This window comes from Quercus lobata, unplaced genomic scaffold (assembly GCF_001633185.2).
Source record: "Quercus lobata isolate SW786 unplaced genomic scaffold, ValleyOak3.0 Primary Assembly Scq3eQI_178, whole genome shotgun sequence".
NCBI lineage: Eukaryota > Viridiplantae > Streptophyta > Magnoliopsida > Fagales > Fagaceae > Quercus > Quercus lobata.
The window spans coordinates 13,417-35,058 of NW_022154870.1; the positions used below are offsets into that span (position 1 = coordinate 13,417).

The 21,642-nt window shown below is 37.6% G+C and overlaps 1 pseudogene; it reads right to left on the minus strand.

Annotated features, from left to right (window-relative positions):
• Window positions 1-1,497: 1,497 nt before the first annotated feature.
• LOC115973528 lies at window positions 1,498-19,980 on the minus strand (annotated as a pseudogene).
• Window positions 19,981-21,642: the final 1,662 nt, after the last annotated feature.

Sequence of the window (21,642 nt, forward strand, 5' to 3'; positions counted from 1 at the left end):
AACTACACAAATAATCCTCTCCAAGTTATTTTTTTACTATATTCTGAGATGCTCACAATTTCCAGGCATGGCAAACAACACAGTCAACTCCAAAGCAAGACTTACATCCCAGCATCCACACCTAAATCCCCTGAGATATCTGCATACTCATGTCCTGCTAGTCTTTTGTACGCATTATTTATTGTTTGAAGTTTTGTAACTTCAACAATTACTATAACCATGTGCCCATTTTATGTCTTTTAACAATAAATTCAAACAATCCACTAGCTCCTTCAAGATAAAGTGGTGACTCCACAATCAAGCAACACTCCACATATCAGATAACAAGGGAAACGTACATTGCTATGAATCTTTCATAAAATTTTCTAACCTACAAGAATTTGGTGAATCTAATTCATGAAAGATTCATTCTCTTTAAAATTGGCAGATTTGATCAAGAAGAATTAATGCAGGGAAACACCTCAAAAAGAATAAAGTCAATGAGAACATAATTTTTTTTATTTCACCAAAATGGCTAATGCAAAAACATATTTTTATCAAGATGGTTAAGATTAATCACATGAATTAGTAATAAATCAAAGAAAATATAACAAATAATATATAGCTCAAATGACATGCAAGCCAATAAAAACACGGAATTGAAATCAACAACAGTGGGATACTACAAGAAGAACATCTTATATTAGGAAAATACATGGAGTCATTGGAAAACCCATAAAGTCATTGGGAAGTTCTCTTAGTGGCAAAACCCATACACAACTAATACCCAACTACAATAACAATCAAATCAAAAAACCCATACTTGAAATATGAAATTCTTGATAGGGAAGAGCAGTGAGAGAGGCAATGTGGTGAGTGAGAGTGAGAGTTAGTGAGGCTGAGTGTATGGGTGAGAGTTAGTGAGGCTGAGTGTATGGGTGAGAGTTGAGGATGCTCTGTTTTTGGGTGAGAGTTTGAAGATACTGAGTGTGGACTGAATAATATAGTCCAAGGAACACATTCTGAAAACTGCTGCTATCTGTTTTTGAGTATGGACGGAACGGACTAGTGAAATTAGTTCCACCAGAACTCGAGTCTTATAGACTCGAGTTCTGTTCAAAGTTTTAGAACACCGTTTGGATAAGTAAATCTCGAGTCTTATAGACTCGGTTTGTGCCAGCAAAAACTCGAGTCTATAAGACTCGAGATCTGTTGAAATTATTTATTCCTCTAATTGAATCTCGAGTCTTATAGACTCGGTTTGTGCCAGGCAAAACTCGAGTCTTAAAGACTCGAGATCCGCGTGGCAATTTTTGCCACCTCAGCAGTGCAAAACAAATGGAAAGCGAGTGTATAAGAGTCGGTTTTTAAGTTGAATCCCGAGTTTCAAAAACTCGAGATGTTAGTTTTCTTAATTGTTTGAAAACGTGCCTAACTTACTATTTTGAATGGCTGAAGGAATCTGATATGCACAATACCTCCCAAAAATGAAGAAGGAAAAACTCTAATACTAAGGCTTCAAGTTGTTTTCTCCTTCCTTCCAGCAAGAATCATTGAAATCTGGAAGTCCCTACTAAATGCTTGGTGAAGAGCATGCGTGTTTGGAACTCTGATACAATTGGGATCCAAGACAAAATGGTTATTGGCAAAAAGACTATCAGCCCCATTATGTAATCATATGCTCTTGCTAGCTCCACTAATGAATCCCAGAATCCTACCCTCTTCAATAATGGCCTGCATGCCTGCCCAACCTTGGAAGGACAAGACAAAGGAAGAATTGATTTAGTGAATCATAATTCATCAATTGAAAAACCTCATCGTCTTCACTAAGAAATATCTTTCTAAGAACCAAGCCACTCAAGAGCTAATTTAAGGAATGGTCAATTAGTTTAATTTAAGCACATTGTCCAAAAATGTGACAAATCCTAGCACTTTGTCACGGTTCAAACAGAAAAAAATTGTAACTTCAACAAATTCAAAATCTAAGGCTATTTTCAACAAACATGTTTTTGTTTTCTATTTTTAAAAATTTGATTATGGGAATATAAAGAAAAAAAAATTTCTTATATTTTTGAAATCAAAAACATATTTGGTTAGTTGAAATTAAAAAGATAGTTTTTTGAAGAAAAAAAATAGAAAATATTAAAATATGTTGTTACTAGGATTTGAACTCTAATGCTAACTCATTAAATGAGTCAAATTCATTACATTAAATATGTTTTCATTGACTTTTGAAAATTAGATATTGAAAATAGCATTTTGCATGTTTTTAGTTTCCTTCACAAATTGAGTTTTGAGTTGCCAAACAAGTTTTTTAGTCTCAAAAATAAAAAATTGTTTTTGAAAATAAAAAATAAGGGGAAAAAACAGTTACCAAACATACCCTTAGTCTACTTTGAAATTTTAGGAAATGTAGAACATACAATATGCATTGGAATTTGCAACTGAAGAATCAATGGGAAAAATATTACATAAATAACAGTAAGGAGAAGTGAAAAAGATTCTTGAGCCAGAAAAAAGAATATGATAATTTTCTTGGCCTGGGAAAATACAGGGACAAGAGCAGAATATGCTTTTTTTTTTTTTTTTAACTAAAAAGGTTAGGAGGGTCTGACTAGAGTAGTTTCTCTACTTGGGTGTTAACATAATAGCATCTTATCTATTGGGTTTGGGCTTGCAAGCAGGGAAACCGGTGAGCCATAGTTGTTATACTAGCCCTAAGAGAGCACTAGTGGGCATTGAGCTGGGGTGTGGGGTTTTTCCTAAGAACTTCCAATTGTGGGATTTGAACTTGGAATCTCCATCCTCCAAACCACTTGAGAGTAAGCCCAATGACCACTAGATAAACACCGTTGGTGTTAAAGAGCAGCATATGTTGTCACTAAAAGATATACAGAATAATTCTCAAAAAAGAATTTGTTATGTTATTTCTAAAAAAGAAAAGAAAAAAGAGAGTTATGTTTTCTTGAATACCATGCAAGTACAACTATGTTTGAATATTAATGCTTACTAATTTGAATTTAATTTGCTGCTAAATTAATGGCAATTTCAATAAGGCAGGAAGTTTTTAAGACAAATGGCATAGTTTATCTAAAAACTCACAAACTACCCAGTTCTTTTCATGTTAAGAATATGCAGAATTTTAAACTTACAAGAAGAAGGGCCCATCCCGTGGGTGTGAAGGCAAGGATAGCAGCAAATAAATCTGATATAGTGAGCCTATGTAAAACAAAAAGGAAAATCATGATCGACATGAAGCCAAGGAACAAAAGCGCTTTGAGAATCCTGAACAAGATCTGAAACTTGGCGTCAAGTCTTCTTCTACCCATTGGCACCATCTGGCAGCAGCATGGGAAGAATATAGGCAACAAAATACCAAATGAACATGTATGCTTCAAGAGTAAAAAATATAATGGGTCTGGTTAACAGATGCCTTTTAAGGCATTTGTTAATTGACCATTTTAGGAAAGTTTTGATACCATTTTCATGGAAAATATAAAAAGCTGTAAAAAAATTAGTTACTTTTTTATTTTCTCATAAAATGTTTCCTAAAAAGGTCCACTAACAAATGCCCTTAGTGCATCTATTAACTTTTTCCATAATATAAATATATATATATATATATATATTCAAAAGAAAATAAAAAAAGAGAGAAGAGGCAAGAGAAAATAAAAAAATTGCACCATAATATATATGTGTGTGTGTATTTGTAACTTTGCTTTTCCTTTTTGTATAATTTGTAACTGTTTGGAATTTTAGATGTTGCCTAATTGCATCAATTGTTTTTGTTATTATTATTTTGAAATTGTTGGATTTCATTTTTATATTGTGACAATGGGTATTGAAGGATAAAGTTGAAGCTTTAGTTCATTGTGCAACAAAGATTCATTCAGTCGAGCAAAGAACAATCTTGGTCAAGCGAAATTCAAAATATAAGTTGTGAAGCAGATTCTGGGTTGCGTGAGCTCCAGGCAGAAGCTTTCGGTCAACCAAAATCCTATTATGAGAAATTTTTAGATTTGCTTCAAGAGTTGGTTTTTGGATGAGGAAGATGAAGTACTCCAAGCTCCACCTGTTGCTCCAACAAATATCCTACCTCTTCTCTATCAGCTACTACAGGGTCAGGAGTGTATTGAGGTAACATTAGCTAATTTAAGTACAGAAGTTTGAGACATTAGAGATTTCCTTAATGTTGATCATGATGACAGCATGATATACTCCCTAGGCACTTCATGACAAAAAAGGGGGGAGGAAATTTTGGTAGTAGACTTACGGGGAGAGAATATGATTAATATTTCTTTTTTCATAATGGGGATGAATATATTTGGGGGGAGATAACTAATTTTTGTTTTAGTAATTTCTTATATTTTGTGATTCAATGATGTAATCTCTAAACACTTAACAATTACTTTTTATGCATTGAGCTTAATTGATATATGTGTTCTATGCAATATCTTTCGTATCTTGGTTTGACTGTGTTTAAGCCTATGAACGTATGTAACTGTTGCTATGTTGGACATGTTATTTGTGTTTCATTGATACTAAGCCTAAATTGTTGTTAACATGTCCGCGTTAATCCCATGATTGAATGATCATTGTAGTCAATTGGTGATTGTTGATGTATGGTCTAGTTTGTTCTTTCTATTTTTAATATCTCTTGATATACTTGATCGATGTTGTTCTTATATTACCTGTATCCTATGAGTTTAACGTTTTTTATTTAGTTTATTTTTTCTTTAGGAAAGACATGCACTTTTGTAAGAGTTAATCAACTTGGTCTCTAGTCTAGGTGTAAGTTAGTTTGGTATGTGTTTCATAACTTATACTTTGAGGTATTGTGCATAACATCATCCATCAGCCATTCAAAATAGTAAGTTAGGAACGTTTTCAAAGAATTAAGAAAACTAACATCTCGAGTCCAAAAGACTTGTCTTGCGAGTGTGAAAATGCCACATAGATCTTGAGTCTTTAAAACTCGATTTCCATGCAAAAAAATTTCACCTATAGTGGCGTTTTTAAGCCTTACAGTGACGTTTTAAATCCCTATAGCGGCGTTTTTCTGAAAAAATTTTTTGTAAGTACAGGTTTAGGGGTCCTATAGTGGCGTTTTTAAGACCTATAGTGACGTTTGACAGACCTATAGCGGCGTTTTTCTCAATTAATGGAAATCAAGTTTTTAAAACTCGATTTTCAGCCTGATTTTTTTCCCACTTTAACTTAATCCACTTACAAATCGAGACTTAAAAACTCGAGTTTTGTCTTGGAACTTGAGTTTTAGAAACTCGAGATGCTAGTTTTCAAAATTGTTTTGAAATGTGACAATTAACTAAATTTTTTAATATTTATTGTTATTTAGAAAAAAAATTCCTTATACTTTAGTAGTTAGTTCTGTATTAGGGTTGTTCTGCCAAAAGGGGATTTTGTTATAATTTTTAGATATTGGCTGATTAGTGATTCCATAACAATTTTGTTTGTTTGTTAATTGTAACAATGGGTAATGAAGGCTAAAGTTGAAGCTTCAGTTCATTGTGCATCAAAGATTCATTTGGTCAAGTGAAATACAATCTCGGTAGAGCAAAATTCAAAATCTTGGTCATGCAAAAGCTCTCAGTAGACTTTGGGTCAATCGAAATCCCATTGCGGATAATTTTGTGACTCTAGCCTAAACCCTGCTCATATATAAACCGTTTATTTACCCTAATCTCCAGCGAAGGAAGATGGCTATCAAATTGAAAAAAAAAAAAAAACCCTGTAAACTTAGATTATTCTTCCAACCCTCTCCAAATTGCAAAATCCTGGAGAGGTGAATTTAGCCACCAAAACACTAGATCACCACTAGTGGTATTGAAGTGCAATATTAAAACCACAACGACATTAGAAATCTTCAAATGACTTTGAAGTAACCAAGAGATTGGTTTGGCGGTCAGCGTCTCAACTTGCTATGTTGAATTACTGTGAAGACAGATGCTTGAAGAGCAGTTGCGGCAAGAGTTGGGAGCTTCAATACAAGGCAAATTACATGTACTGGAGGTCTTGTGAGTTTGGTTGTATAGCAACTTCTTTATGGTGGATTTGACCAGTTGGGCTAGGCCCTAGAGTGTTTATCTTTGTTGGTTCACTTTGTGAACAATTCCTAATCTCTTGTGTGATTGTTCTTGTTGTGGTTGGCTTTACTGTTTATCCATATCAATTGAATTCAGTTAATTGACTACTTATACTTGATATTAATAAATTGGTAAAATTGGTAGCAAGCTGATCTAGGAGTCTAAACGTAACTTTAGTAAACCTGTTTAATGTTAAGAAGAAAGATAGAAAAGATGGGGCCGAAAAAGTACACAAGGGATTAACGTAATTTGGCCTTATCAACCCACGTTTACACCACAAACCCCTATGCAGCTCTATTTTTACTATTCAGTTTTGTGTGTTAAAACGTAAATAAATTCACATATTGGTGTCAGCTTGAATAATCATTTAAGCTAGTAGTTTCACTTAAGTTAATTACTTTGACATAAATTTACTGTATATCTGTGAGTTCCATTTGCATACCATTAGGACGAGAAGAGCAGTCACCATCACTGACCAAGAAATTCCATAAACCTACAAAGAAAGTGGCCCGAAGTAAATGTCAGACGGTGTAAGCTGGTTCCATAAACCTAAATAGACTTTAATAGTCCAACAAGAAAACCATAATTGTAGGATGTAAGAATTATTACCAGCAAGCTCTTGCTATAATGAGCTATGTGAAGGTGGTAGACAATTCCATACTGGTATACAAAGAAGGGAAAAGCAAGTATTGTAGGGAATTTAACCAAAAATTCCTAACCTGTGAGAAACAAAACAAATAGAGAAAACACACGTCAAAGAAAATAATCACACGCACAAGACAATATTTACGTGGTTCGGCAATTTGCCTACGTCCACGGAGTTGCAGGGATTTCACTATTATCAGGGAAAATACAATAGTGCACAAGAATACTCTCACGAAACCCAAATCCCAATTACACCCTAGCACTCTCTCACAGAAAAAATAAGAATAGAAACTGGCTGCCTCTCTTTTCTCTATTTTCTCTCATACGGCTTGCTCACTAGGTTAATTGGAATTTTTCTATATGTGTTCTCACGGCTGCACATGGCTTCACAAAACCTAATATATATATATATATATATATATGTCAAAGTCGGCTAAAAGGTGGGTTACTATTCCAAATAGGATTTGGTCAAAGAAGGTGGGCTTGTGGCAATTCAAGCCACACACGGGCCCTACTTCAACAAATCTCCACCTTGGCTTGAATTGATCAAGCTACACTAGCAAACTCCTCCATCAGCTCCACCTTAGCCCTTAAGGGCTCACAAGCTGCAAATATCAGCCACAATCCTCCATAACACAATCCCTCATCCCTGCAACTCATCCTTCTGTCCTCAAGCTAGAAGACCAATTGAAGCTGCGCACAGCTTCAACTTCTCAATAGTGACACCCTTAGTCAACATGTCTGCCGGGTTCTTAAATCCACAAATCTTCTCAAGCATTACCAGCTTATCTTCAACAAGGTAACGGATAAAGTGGTATTTTGTCTGTATGTGCTTCGATTTTGAATGAAAAGCCGAATTCTTGGCAAGAAAGATTGCACTCTGACTGTCACTGTGTAGAATGTCCATCTCCTGCTTCTTACCCAATTCATCTAAGAAACCATGTAGCCAAATCATCTCCTTTCCAGTTTCAGTTGCTGCAACATACTCAGCTTCTGTAGTAGACAAAGTAACAATCTTTTGTAGATTTGAAGCCCATGATATAGCTGTACCACCCATAGTAAAAACAAACCCAGTAGTACTCTTTCTACTATCAATATCACCAGCAAAATCAGCATCTACATAACCCTGCAGTTTCAAACTTGCACCTGTAAAGCAAAGACATGTATCTGATGAACCCTTCAGATATCTCAGAATCCACTTAACTGCCTCCCAATGCTGTTTTCCAGGCCTACTCATGAATCTGCTCACAACTCCCATTGCATGTGCAATGTCTGGCCTTGTACACACCATAGCATACATCAAGCTGCCAATAGCTGAGGCATAGGGCACCTTGCTCATGTGGTCCCTTTCTTCTTCTGTCTTCGGTGATTGTTCTTTGCTTAGTTTGAAATGACTACCCAAGGGTGTGCTCACTGGTTTTGCTTCATTCATGTTGAACCTGCTGAGAACTTTCTTCACATACTCTGACTGTGAAAGCTTCAATGTACCATTAGCCTTGTCTCTAATGATTCTTATACCAAGGATTTGCTTTGCAGCTCCCAAATCATTCATTGCAAACTGTTTGGACAATTGCTTCTTCAGATTATTAATCTCCTCAATGCTAGACCCTGCAATAAGCATATCATCCACATACAACAGTAATATGATGTAAGAATTGTCAAAAGACTTAACATAGCAACAGTGATTAGCTTCACATCTCTTGAACTCAATTCTATGCATAAAACTGTCAAATTTCTTGTACCACTGTCTTGGAGCTTGTTTTAGGCCATACAAGCTCTTTTTCAGTTTGCATACTAAATTCTCTTGTCCTTGAGCAATGAACCCTTCCGGCTGAATCATGTAAAGATCTTCCTCCAAGTCACCATGAAGGAATGCTGTCTTCACATCTAACTGCTCAAGGTGTAAGTTTTCTGCAGCCACCATTCCCAGTACTAGTCTGATTGTTGACATCTTCACAACTGGAGAAAATATCTCTGTGTAGTCAATGCCTTCCTTCTGCTGGAACCCTTTAACAACTAATCTGGCCTTGTAACGTTTGCTACCATCATGCTCATTCTTTATTCTGTATACCCACTTGTTGTGCAAAGCCTTCTTTCCTACTGGCAATTCGGTCAGTTCCCATGTCTGATTCCCCAACAAGGAATCCATCTCATCCTTCATGGCTAACTCCCACTTGCTTGAATTCTCATCTTGCAAGGCTTCATTATAACACTCTGGCTCACCACCATCAGTCAACAGGAGATAATTTAAAGCGGGTGAATAACGCTGTGGAGGTCTAATGTTCCTGGAAGATCTGCGGACTTCAGCTACAGGTGTACTCAGATCTACCTGTGAATTTACATTCTCCTTATCTTCTTCACCCCTTTTCTGGACAGTACCTTCAGTCAATTCATCTAAGTTGACAAACTCAGATTTCTTTTGATCTATCCCTGTAACATCTGACACTACAGTTGACTTGTCCTTGTACATAACCTGTTCATTAAATATCACATTTCTACTTTTGATGATTTTCCTGTTTTGTTCATCCCAAAACCTATAGCCAAATTTCTCATCACCATAGCCAATGAAAAAACATATTTTAGACTTTGCATCAAGTTTACTACGAGCATCAGAATCAATATGAACATAAGAAACACAACCAAAAACTTTTAAGTGTGAAAACTTTACCTCTTTACCGCTCCAAACCTCCTCAGGAAGTCTGAACTCCATGGGAACTGAAGGTCCTCGGTTTATCAGGTAAGCTGCAGTGCTAACAGCATCAGCCCAAAAAGTTTTTGGTAGTCCAGCATGCAACCTCATACTCCTAGCACGCTCATTGAGAGTTCTGTTCATGCGCTCAGCCGCACCATTCTGCTGGGGTGTCCCAGGAATGGTCTTCTCCATCCTAATTCCCTGTGCAGCACAATACTCACTGAACCCTCCATCTATGTACTCTCCTCCATTATCTGACCTCAAACATTTTACTTTTAAACCTGTTTCTGTCTCAACCATGGCCTTCCACTTCTTAAAGGTTTCAAATACATCAGATTTATTTTTCAGAAAATAAACCCATACCTTTCTGCTTGAGTCATTAATAAAAGTGATGTAGTACCTTGAACCTCCAAGGGATGCAACCGGAGAAGGCCCCCACAAATCAGTGTGTACTAACTCCAATTTTTCAGCCTTCGGTGTCCTGCCAGTTTTCAAGAAGCTCACCTTTTTCTGCTTTCCTAAGATGCAACTTTCACACATGTCAAAATCAATGGACTTCAATTCTGGTAATTTTCCTTTTGACAGCAGCATCTTCATCCCTTTCTCACTCATGTGACCAAGTCTTCGGTGCCATAGGTTTGTATCAGTACTTGCATCAGCAACTGCAATTGTGTCTCTTGGACTTGAGGTCATATACAGAGTACCAGTTTTCTTTCCACGAGCCAATACCTTAGCTCCTTTTGTAACCTTCCAAGTACCACCAACAAATTGTATTGCATGACCTTCATCATCAAGTTGTCCAACAGAAATCAGATTCCTCCTCAGGTCAGGAATATGTCGAATCTTCTCCAGTAACCAAACAGACCCATTAGGCAACAATATTCGAACATCTCCCATGCCCACAACATCCAAGGCTGAGCCATCAGCCAAATACACCTTACCAAAATCACCTGCAACATAATTCTGTATGATTTCTCAGTGTGGAGTGGTATGAAACGAAGCTCCTGAATCCAAAACCCAATCATCAAGTGGACTGTCTACTGCAAGAAGTAATGCATCCTGTACCTCTTATGTTACAGCATTAGCAGAATCATCTTCATTCTTCTTCTTAGGACTTTTGCATTGATTCCTAAAGTGACCTGTTTTCCCACAATTCCAGCATTGTACTTGTTGGCCTGATCTAGATTTACTTCTATTTCGATTAGAATTTCTGGATTTTGATCTGCCAGGATTTGAATTTCTGTTATTACCTCTGCCTCTTGTCTCAAGGTTTAGGGCAGAACCAGATCCAAAGGTTTCGCCTGCATCTCTTCGGCGAATCTCCTCAGCCAGAATTAAATCTCGTATATCATTGTACTTGAGCTTTTCTTTTCCTGTAGAATTGCTTACTGCCATCCTCATTGCCTCCCAACTGTTTGGCAAAGAAGCCAAGACGATCAGAGCACGAATCTCATCATCAAAATCAATTTCTACAGACGACAATTGATTTGTGATAGTGTTAAATTCATTCAGATGTTGTGCTACTGATGCATTCTCTGCCATCTTCAGATTGAACAGTTTCTTCATCAAGTGCACTTTATTGTTTGCTGACGGCTTTTCATACATACCAAACAAAACCTTCATTAGATCTGCTGTGGTCTTCTCCTTTACAACATTGTGTGCAACAGACCTAGATAGAGTTAACCTGATAACTCCCAATACCTGTCTGTCAAGAAGAGCCCATTCCTCAGCCTTCATAGCCTCAGGTTTTTCCCCTAGAAGCGGTAGATGCAACTTCCTCCCATAAAGGTAATCCTCGATTTGCATCCTCCAAAATCCAAAGTCTGTGCCATCGAACTTTTCTATTCCAGACGCCTTTCCTGCTTCCTCTGCCATTGCTCTCACTTAAACCTAGGCTCTGATACCAGTTGTAGGGAATTTAACCAAAAATTCCTAACCTGTGAGAAACAAAACAAATAGAGAAAACACACGTCAAAGAAAATAATCACACGCACAAGACAATATTTACGTGGTTCGGCAATTTGCCTACGTCCACGGAGTTGCAGGGATTTCACTATTATCAGGGAAAATACAATAGTGCACAAGAACACTCTCACGAAACCCAAATCCCAATTACACCCTAGCACTCTCTCACAGAAAAAATAAGAATAGAAACTGGCTGTCTCTCTTTTCTCTATTTTCTCTCATACGGCTTGCTCACTAGGTTAATTGGAATTTTTCTATATGTGTTCTCACGGCTGCACATGGCTTCACAAAACCTAATATATATATATATATATATATATGTCAAAGTCGGCTAAAAGGTGGGTTACTATTCCAAATAGGATTTGGTCAAAGAAGGTGGGCTTGTGGCAATTCAAGCCACACACGGGCCCTACTTCAACAAGTATTATCTCAACCACTCTCCCCCTGATACTTGTATATTTTAAGTGTTCATGTTCTTCCTTCCACCATGATTCCCAAATTTTGGAAGGTGGAACCCCAATACCACCACGATTTCCCATCCACATCTTCCAATCCGTCCAATCATCTACTATCTTTGGCCAGTCAAAACCAGATGGATTGAACACGAAAGGAGCAAACAACCATGAAGCAACAAGAAACCACATAGAGAAAGTGATGAATTGATCAAGATATGAAGTGTGATACGATTGCCCATAAGCTTCATATACGATCAATGGAATAAACAGCTCCAATCCCTTCACAAAGTGACTTCGTGAGTACAGCCTGTAGTTATCAGTAAACTTAGCATGAAAAACAATAAATCCTCGGCCAGTAGCTTGATATTTAGAACCTCCATGCAAAATTGTTCTTCCATAATAATGTGCTTTTGTTCCAAGCTGGAACATAAAGAATACTGAGACCAGTTGTAGTTGCATGATGATAAAATCACTGAGGGCAGTACGAAATCCTTTTTCCAGGTCAATTTCCATAACCATGGGCAGCATTAGCAATAAGCCAAACTGGAAAACAGATTAGGTAACCAGAACCTCTTCAAGGGCCTTGCTCTGTTGTATGCTTGGATTCCTAAGGATCTCTTTCTCAATTCCACTAAAAACTAAGTACATACGCCCATACAGAAATACATCTACAGTAAGCACGGTCAACTGAAACAACAAAATATCCAAATGAAGCCATAGTCGTCTATTTAATATCTATACAAAATACGAACAGGAGTTTGTAGAAAATCATTATGTATGATGATGCTGAAAATATCACCAATAGGTCACATAGCACTCACGACTCGAAGCAAACCTGCACAACAAAAACAATCGAAAGAAAACCTTAGAGAGCACCGGTGTGGTGCCGACCAAACACTCTCCGAAGGTCAAGTTAGAATTCTTCTCACAACTCTAGAGTGCTAGAGAGGGTAAATTATGCGTGCCTTGATTTGCGAGGGTATTAGGTCTTTTAGAGTAGTAGAGAGTCGGCTTTTCCTTCTTGGTGTCCAAGTCTTTTCCATATGGGACTCTATTTCAAGTCTTTCTGAGCGTGGCGAGCAAGGTTTTCCTTATAGAGGAGATCTATTTTTAGTGTGCATGTCTTCTAGAATCACCCTTGTGCTCGGATTTCCATCTTGGGATTCTAGGGCGTTTCTAGGCAATGAGCAATAGAGATCTTAGATCATGGGCCCTTACTGTGCCCTTCGGCGATGGGCCTTCGAAGAGTGTTTGGATCTTCTTTACATTGGCCCAACAGTTCCTATCCGCCAAGCCCATTACCATAGGCCCGTTAGGCTCATATTTTATCCTCTTCAATGTATGAAATGAGAATTGAACCCAAATTCTCCTCATGAAAGAGACTGGATGATGCCACTAAACCACAAGGCTCTTTTCAGACTAAAGAAGAGGTTGGAATGTAAAAGAAGTTACCATTTAAAGAACATAGTGTGTATTTAGATATCGCTTATTTTGTTGAAAATTGAAAACTGAAAATAATAAAAAAATAATTAAAAGTTACTGTTCACTATGAGGTTACTGTTCATATGCCTTGATGTACTGTTCATCCCATGAAAAGTGCACCTGACGCTGGCTCAAAAAAAAAAGAAAAAAAGGCTGAAACGCGTCTGCTTGAAAACGCAGACGCAATCCAAATGCAGCTATAGTAATATTAAAAAGAAAATCATACTCATTGACCAAAAGTAATCTGGTGACAAAATTTGCAAGCACATCCTAAAATAGGAATCCAGTCTTAAAAAAGATTATATAAAAGAAAGTAGTTTAGCTAACATACCATACTACTAAAATAGAAACCCACTGTTGTGAAGTAGAATGACAACATCCTATACAAGTCAAATCGATGTCCAAGATGATAAACATCACGGCTGAGTGTCTGTTCTCCATTTCCATTTGCAAGCTTAGTCTCAAAAAGGGATATCTGATTCATCCCCACATCACACCCCTTGCCTACTTGAATATACTCATGATGTGTTATAAATCCCCCACGCAGAGTTGAATTTAATCCTGAAGAGATAAGTCCAATATAGTGAGCAAAAAATACCAAGTAATCAATCATCTTTAATGAACCAGAACTTACCTGCAGATATATTCTCGTTTAGATTAATCATTTTTGAAGCTTTGCTTATGTCGCCCCTTGTTATGTGGAAGATTCTATCAAATATATCAGGATGACCATAATGGAACCGTACCCTGCAAAGTTACATGGAACATTTAATAGACAAATAATAAGAGTGCAGAATAACATCAGCTAGCAGGAAACTAAGTCATTCATGACAATGGGCTCCAGCTCAAATGACACTTCCCTCTTTCATAATAATGGGATGGAAAGTGATGTCTTGGATTCAAAATCCACTAGGTGCATATGTTGAAGGAATGGGGTGATCACACCAAAATAATGTTGCACCCCCACATGCCGTATTTCTTCCTATATCATGGTGAGAAACTTCCTATATAGAGCTTGAATAAAATTCAAACTCAATAGACACAGCTCTACAGGGTGTAATATACCTTAAATATAGACAACTCCTTGTTGTAGGGTAATGTATGTTATGAAATGGTATTGTTAAATTACTTATTGTCCCAAAAACTTAAGCTGATAAGAAATGGTGAATTTAATCATTTAACCATAATTTTAACACCCACCTTATGTGTGGGCCCAAGCTCCCCCTTAATAAGTTGGGCCCAACATGTGAGATTTTTAACATTTTAAATGGAATGTAGAGCAAAGATAGGGGTCAAACTTAGGAAATGGTGAATTACTGATTGTCCCAAAAGCTTAAGTTGATGGGAAATGGTCAATTTAATTATTTAAACATAATTCTAACATGAATTAGTGCATCTATAAATAGATGCCTGGCAGAAGATTATTCACCATCCGAAAGGCTGTGGTAACAAAGCAAGGTTGTCAAAGTAACACCCAATACTTTAAATTGGAAATAATAAATTTGAAAGACTTCCATCATTCGTTAAGGAAGTTCTATTGACAGACAGGTTTTGGGGATTTGGACCTCCATAGCTTATTGTAACTATCATCAACGTACAGTCAATCCAAATGAGGAGTTACTGGAGTCTTGGTTGCTCCAAAATCTCTTCAAATTTAGTAAAAAGCTTGAGTTTGAGAAATACTGGAAAAGTTTCAAAAGTTAAGCACCATTCTCGGCATCTGAATCCAAATTCAACAAGTAGCATATTGAAAATATTAAGAGTCCATCTCAATTGAATTTAAGAGTTTTATCAGAAAGTTGGAAGCCACAATAGAGCCAACCCAAAAAGATTCAGAAAAAAAATTCATTGTAAATACCTAACACAAAGAATTAATTAGACTAATGGACTATTTAGAATTAATTGTCAGACTACAAACTTAAGGATTATGTATTATTCAACTTTTATCTTCGAGTTTTTTTTACTTTTTTTTTTTTTTTGGTATGTTAGAAAAATACTGATTATTCCTGGTTGATCTTGCTCATCAAAGGCTGGGTAACAGTCAGAGGAATAGCAACCAATTTTAGTCCAATAAGTTTTTGACCCGAACTCGACCAGATTGAACTCGATCAACCTGACCAATCACCAAGTCTACTTGGCTGTGGATGTCTTTACAAGGCTAATAGTCATTTATGAGAATAGGCATTTACATGTTCGGAATGGGCAGGATCCGCCTCAGATGGAATATCAACTATTGGATACTGCACCCTTTTAGGGAGCAACTTGTCTACTTAGAGAAGTAAGAAGCAGAATGTTCTATCCCATTCTAATGTAGAAGCTGAGTATAGAGCCATGGATCATACATCATATGAGCTAATGCGGATTAAACATCTACTTGAGGAATCAAGGTAATGTGCAATTAACTTTGGCTATGTATTGTGACAATCATGCAGCGATTCAAATTGCTTTGGATCCTGTGATTCACTCATCCAAACCTATCTTATTTTGTTCACTAGATGAGCCAGTTTATATTTGCTCTACAATCAACTCACTATACTGTTGTCTTGTGCATTTTTCGATATCTTTAGGGTACTCTCTTTCATGGCCTTCACTTCTTTGGTTAGTCTCGTCTTGTTCTCCGTGCATACTCTAATCCTAATTGGGCAAGATACCCCACTGATCGATTGTTCACCATTAGTTATTCCTTCCTTCTTGGCTCATCCTTGATCTCTTAGCGAAGCAAGGAACAAATTGTTGTGGCCCGCTCCAGCACTGAAGCTAAATATCGTGCCCTTGTTGACATCCCATTTGAATTCATTTGGCTTCGATGGCTCCTCAAGGATTCAGGTTTGTCCCATCATCTGACACTCCTCTTTATTGTGTGATAATTGGAGTGGCATTCAAATTGCTCATAATGATATCTTCCATGAACGATCCAAACACATCGAGATTGATTGCCATTTTGTCTGTCATCATTTGCTCTAGGGCTTTCTCAAGTTGCTATATGAATCCTCTCAAGATCAACTTGCAGAGACCTTCACCAAGTCACACCCTACGAGCCACCTTCATGCTTTGATTGAAAAACTCAAGTTGGTCTCTCACCCTCCTTGAGTTTGAGGGGGTTGTTAATGTGTATAGTCATTCGGCTTTAGGCCCACTTTCCTTGTCTTGGACCTCACACATAATTGTAGCACAAATACTTGTACTCAAGTTGGTTCTCACCCTCCTTGGCTTAGAGGGGGATTGTTAATGTGTATAGATCCATTTGGCTTTAGGCCCACTTTCCTTTGCACCTAACACATAATTGCATAGCACACACATTATTGCGTAGCACACATACTTGTATTGCACTTATATGTCTTGTAATGCACTTATATGCCTCCTATATAAAAGCACTCTTGTATAGTTTAATACTTGAGAAATACAATATACTCTTTCAGAATTTCTAATAGATAAGTTACACTCACATTTAATGGGTTTTGAAACTCAATGATCTCACTCTCTAGGACGGCCTTATTCTTTTAATGGAAGGAAGCTATTCGAAATACAACTTATAGGCATATACACAAAAAATATAATCACAAACATCTAAGAGGTATCTCTATTTTAGTTTCCATCAAGAGTTTAGAACAATGGCAAGTCCTTAGGAAGCTTTTGCAGACATTGGTTCATATAAACTTGCCAACTTGAGTGAAGCACAATGTGTGAATATTCATGAAATCTATAGATGTGGGTTCATCTAAACTTGCCACATACTTAGTTGTAACATGATTGTTCCTGAGGGTTGCTTTAAGTTGGGTATTTGACCTTAAAGTTAAGTGCTACAAATGTTATTTTGATTCCTTTAGGGCTAGAAGAAATATATATAAGCAAAAATAGCTTTTGTGACTAAGAATGGTGCCCCCCCCCCCCCCCCCCCCACACACACACCCTGAAAATAAAAATAAAACTCCCTATTTGCTGATGGAAGCAGAAAAAGACATAAAACAAAACACAGTCAAAGAGTGACTTAAAGATTGCCATGTGAATGTTGACAATAAAATATATATAGAATCACATAAGCACTAATTCCATGTGGATTAAAACTTTATGCTCACCTGAGAGGATTTGCCAAAATTCGTTGCCCGATAGTTACAAAACTAGTCTCCTGATTGGACACAAACTGTGCAAGTGATGAAAAACTGCAAAATACAAGGGGGAAAAATAAGATATACTAATAAAATCAGTGTGATGTTTTCTATAGTGTGAATTGCTTCATTTCCATTATCACTCATTTTGTTAAGAGATGAAAATCTTCATTTCCATAAGCCTTAGGACATGCCATTTGTCATTTTGCTCACCTTTATTTATTTATTATTTATTTATAAACAATAAGTATGGAGACAAAAATTTTACGGTTTGTGATTGGAACATAATAAAAGTGGTTTTAGTAGAAGACCCATGTGAACGAGATATTTTTGCTTCAACCCAAACTTGTCACCCTAATAAGTTGTGAAAGTAGTTGTGTTCCTCACATTGCTCTTTCTCAAATGTGAGGGCAATTAGCTAAGAATAAAAGAAAAAAAAGAAAAAAAAAAAAAACTTAAAAGCTTGGGGGATCTTATTTCTAAAGGTCAGAATTCTTTGCATATGCCTTGACAAATCAACTGGTCCAAAGCCCCCACCCACCACCAGGCACCAGTACAATTGAAGCATAAAAGAAATGTGGGTTTGGCTTGGAGTTGCCATCATTTCTAAACCTATCTTTCAATCTTGCAAAACCCACAGCAATGACAGGTGAAGGTGAAATGAAGTGAGGAGAGAAAAGAGGAGATCAGTGAGGAGGGAGGAAGGAGTAATGAAAAAAGAGAGAAAGAGTATAACTGGTGGACAAAAGTGACTCACGGATGGTGGAAGAGTAATGGAGGTTTGGTATTGTTTGGATACAAGAAAGAAGGTGAGCTATGTTGGGGGGGTTTGGCTAGTGAGTTTGACATATCATATTCCTGAATTGGCACTGATGTATTTTTTGTTAATTAGTTGGCAGTTTATAATTGAATCATGTATATTGCAGGGGATTATAGGTTGAGAAATTGCAGATGATGTGCTCCCTACCAAATGGTGTCTTCAAAACGAGAAAGTATCTCTTGTAACAACTATACTAAGTCACTCAAGTAATAACGTAATAAGTGAATTCCATGTGATTTAGTTTTCTACTCCTTTGTCACATTTGGTCTCACTAATTTCCCACATGATATTCATTCATTAGGTTGTTACATGGATGTCTTGTATAAAAGTTACAAGAGACACATTTTCCTTCAAAATACAACTGTAAGAAAATGCTTAGTTGTCAAATATTTAAATAAAAAAAACATTATTATGGAAAATAAATATTTAAATAATATTATTTTGCAAAATCCTGCTAAAAAAAGAAAAAAGAAAAGAAGTTTAAACAGCCAAACAAGTCTCTGTAAAATTAAAAAAAAAATATATATGTATATATATATATATACACACACACAAAAGGGCATAGGTAGCCTGTCTTGGCCTTTGCATGTAGGGGAGCACCATACTGCGGTATCGGAGTTTTAATGGTGAGTTTGGAATCTTTGGATAGCTTCTTTTTTCTTATAACTTTTTCAATTATTTGCTTATATAAATTTTTTTAAAGCCTCACTTTTTATAAGTGCAACGGTAATTTTGTTAACTTTCAATAAATAAACAAATAAGAAAGTCAAAAACTTATTCACATCCAATTTATAATTAAAGATATAAATCAGGCTGACCTTCCAGTGAATATATGCTCCCTCAAACCCAATATCGTGGGTTTCTGTTGGCTATGCTGAGGTTTTAGGTATTCTTCCAGTACATTTCTCATTTTGAAAGCTTCTTCAAAGTAATTATCCTTAAAAAAAGAAATAAAAGGTAAGAAAACACAGTAGGTCAACTTTATAATGTATTATCAGATAAAGGAGAAGGGAAACTACCTGATTCATGTCTATTGTTTGCAGGGCTTCTCCTCGAGTAAAGATGATGGCATGATTTTGATTTTCAGGTTTCCCTTCACCAACATCTACTGGACAACCTGGAAGCTTGATGCGGTATATTTCCTATTAAGGTAAAAACAAAGAAATTTATTAGTATTACATAGGTGCATTGACTTCTGCCCCTTGTAACAAACAAACATCTAAATTAGCCCCCCGAGCTCGTGGGTTGCCTGAAACTCACGCGTGAGTGATTCAGGTTTCCTAAGATTTTCGTGGGATCCCCTTTTTCTCAACTTCTACTGGGTTCCCTTCCTTTTTACTAGGGATCCCGACCCTTTTCTACTGCTTTTGGTCACCTCCCTTTTGTGTGTCGCGTTCCCTTATGATTATTACTTTTTGCAGCTTCCTCTTTACACGGGACGTGGCAGTTGAGTATTTGAGGTAAAACTCCTCTACCCACTTTTCTCGTTTCCCGTTACTTCTCATTAATAACCGCTGATTAATCCCTTCTTCAAATTAAATTTTTTGGCAACTGGCGCGTCTTTCCATAAACTGTTTTCCCCAACTGCTATTTGTGCCTTTATTGTAGCCGTTTCATCTTATCACTTTGCTTCTCTGAGTCTTTCACTCTTTGAGTTTCTCTTTCTTTTTCTCTTCTTCTCTGTTACTCCGGTCTTCTCCCTTTTTGCACTTTCAATCTCCTTTCTTCTCATAGTACGTGTTGTTCCGATGGCTTCTTCTTCTTCCCGAAAGAGGAGAGAGCGTACTCCCAGTCCTTCTGAGGGTGAAAGTTCTTCTGATTCTGCTCCGAGTGATTCTCACGAGGTTACCGAACGTCCGGCCTTCCCTTTACGGGATCCTTGGTATTCTCCTAGTTTATTTTTCCCTCATGTATCTCATGGTGAGGCTCCTCCATCCCCTCATGTTTGGATGTTTTCTGGCCAAACGGGTTTCGCTGGTTCCGCCCAGGTTCCTGACCCTAGAGAGATTTTCGATCTTCAGATCATACAAGGAATTCGAGAGGCAGTTCCTATCTTCTTTGATTTTGTTCCGGGAAAGATTCAGGGCTGGCCTATATGGGTAGACAAGGAACTGTCTGATGCTGAGTTTGTGGGTCGCTTGGAGCGCGCCGGTATCCTAAAGGCAGTGGCTATTTCCAGAAACCTTGAGGGCTTCAGAGACGCCAAAGGGCTCAGGCATCTGGTACGTCGTTGGTGCCCTTCCCTTCATACTTTTTTCTTTTCTGCTGGTGAATTGACGATCACCTTGGAAGATGTGGTTAATAACTTCCTCCTCCCGGTGTTTGGTGACGAGAGCCCCTTTGATATTAACCTTTCTGGTGAGGATCTCGTGGTAGAAGATAAATTGTTTGGTCATTTTGGTGGTCGCGCTGCCTCTTCTGGTGGTGAGCCGGCTAGGATGGGGAGATGGGTGATGACCCTTTCTCGTGAGAAAGATAAGGAAGTGAGGTGGGCCGGTTTTCTAGCTTTTTGGCTTAGTAAGTTCTTGTTTAGTGAGTTCCCTGGGTACGGAGTTAAGTCTTCCTTTTTACCGTTGGCAATCAAGTTGGCTCGAGGTACCCAGTATCCTTTGGCCCCTCTGTTTTTAGGTCATGTTTACTCTCAATTGGACCAGCTTCATGGAGATGAGACTGAGGGCGATTCTTGTTATGTGATCACTTCATCTCTTCACTGTGCTATCCTTCAGATTTTCATGTGGGACCGTTCTGCAGCTACTTTGGCCAAGTGCAGGAATTTGAAATTTGTGAAGGACAAATTTCAAGGATCCCCCGACATAGTGAAGGGTCTTTGTGGCAATTCTACTGATGCCTTTCCTATTATCTTTCGTTGGATTAGCTTGAAAGATGATGGCCTCAATCTGGTGGAATTATTTGACCAAGCAGGGAGCTTACATTGGAGATCCCCTCGTGAGTTTGGCCCTGGCTTTGCATGTGATTCTGTATTATCTTCTTTTTTATCTTCTACAGGTAATACCTTTGACTTGCGCCGTGGTGATGAGGGCAGTCTGGCTTATCTTGCCTGCATTAGCCCCTCCTGGCTTCCTGTGCCTTCTTCAAGTGGCCCAAAATATACTCATTATTCAGCACACCGGGTGCTCCGACAATTTGGTTTTGACCAGGACATTCCTCCAGTCTTTAAGGACGTGGTGCCATCCCTTCCTTCCTTGGATCCTTTCCTGAGGCTGCAGGCCTTTTCTTATTGGTCACGGAGGAGCCCCCAATTTGCAGTGCCTAACTCCCAGAGAGGAGTCTTTGCTTCTAGTGGCTATACCAGTTATTGGAGAAGAGTACAAAAGTCTTTTGTTGACTATGTTGGCTCTGGTACAGTTCGGGAAACCCCAGATCCTAGTATTGT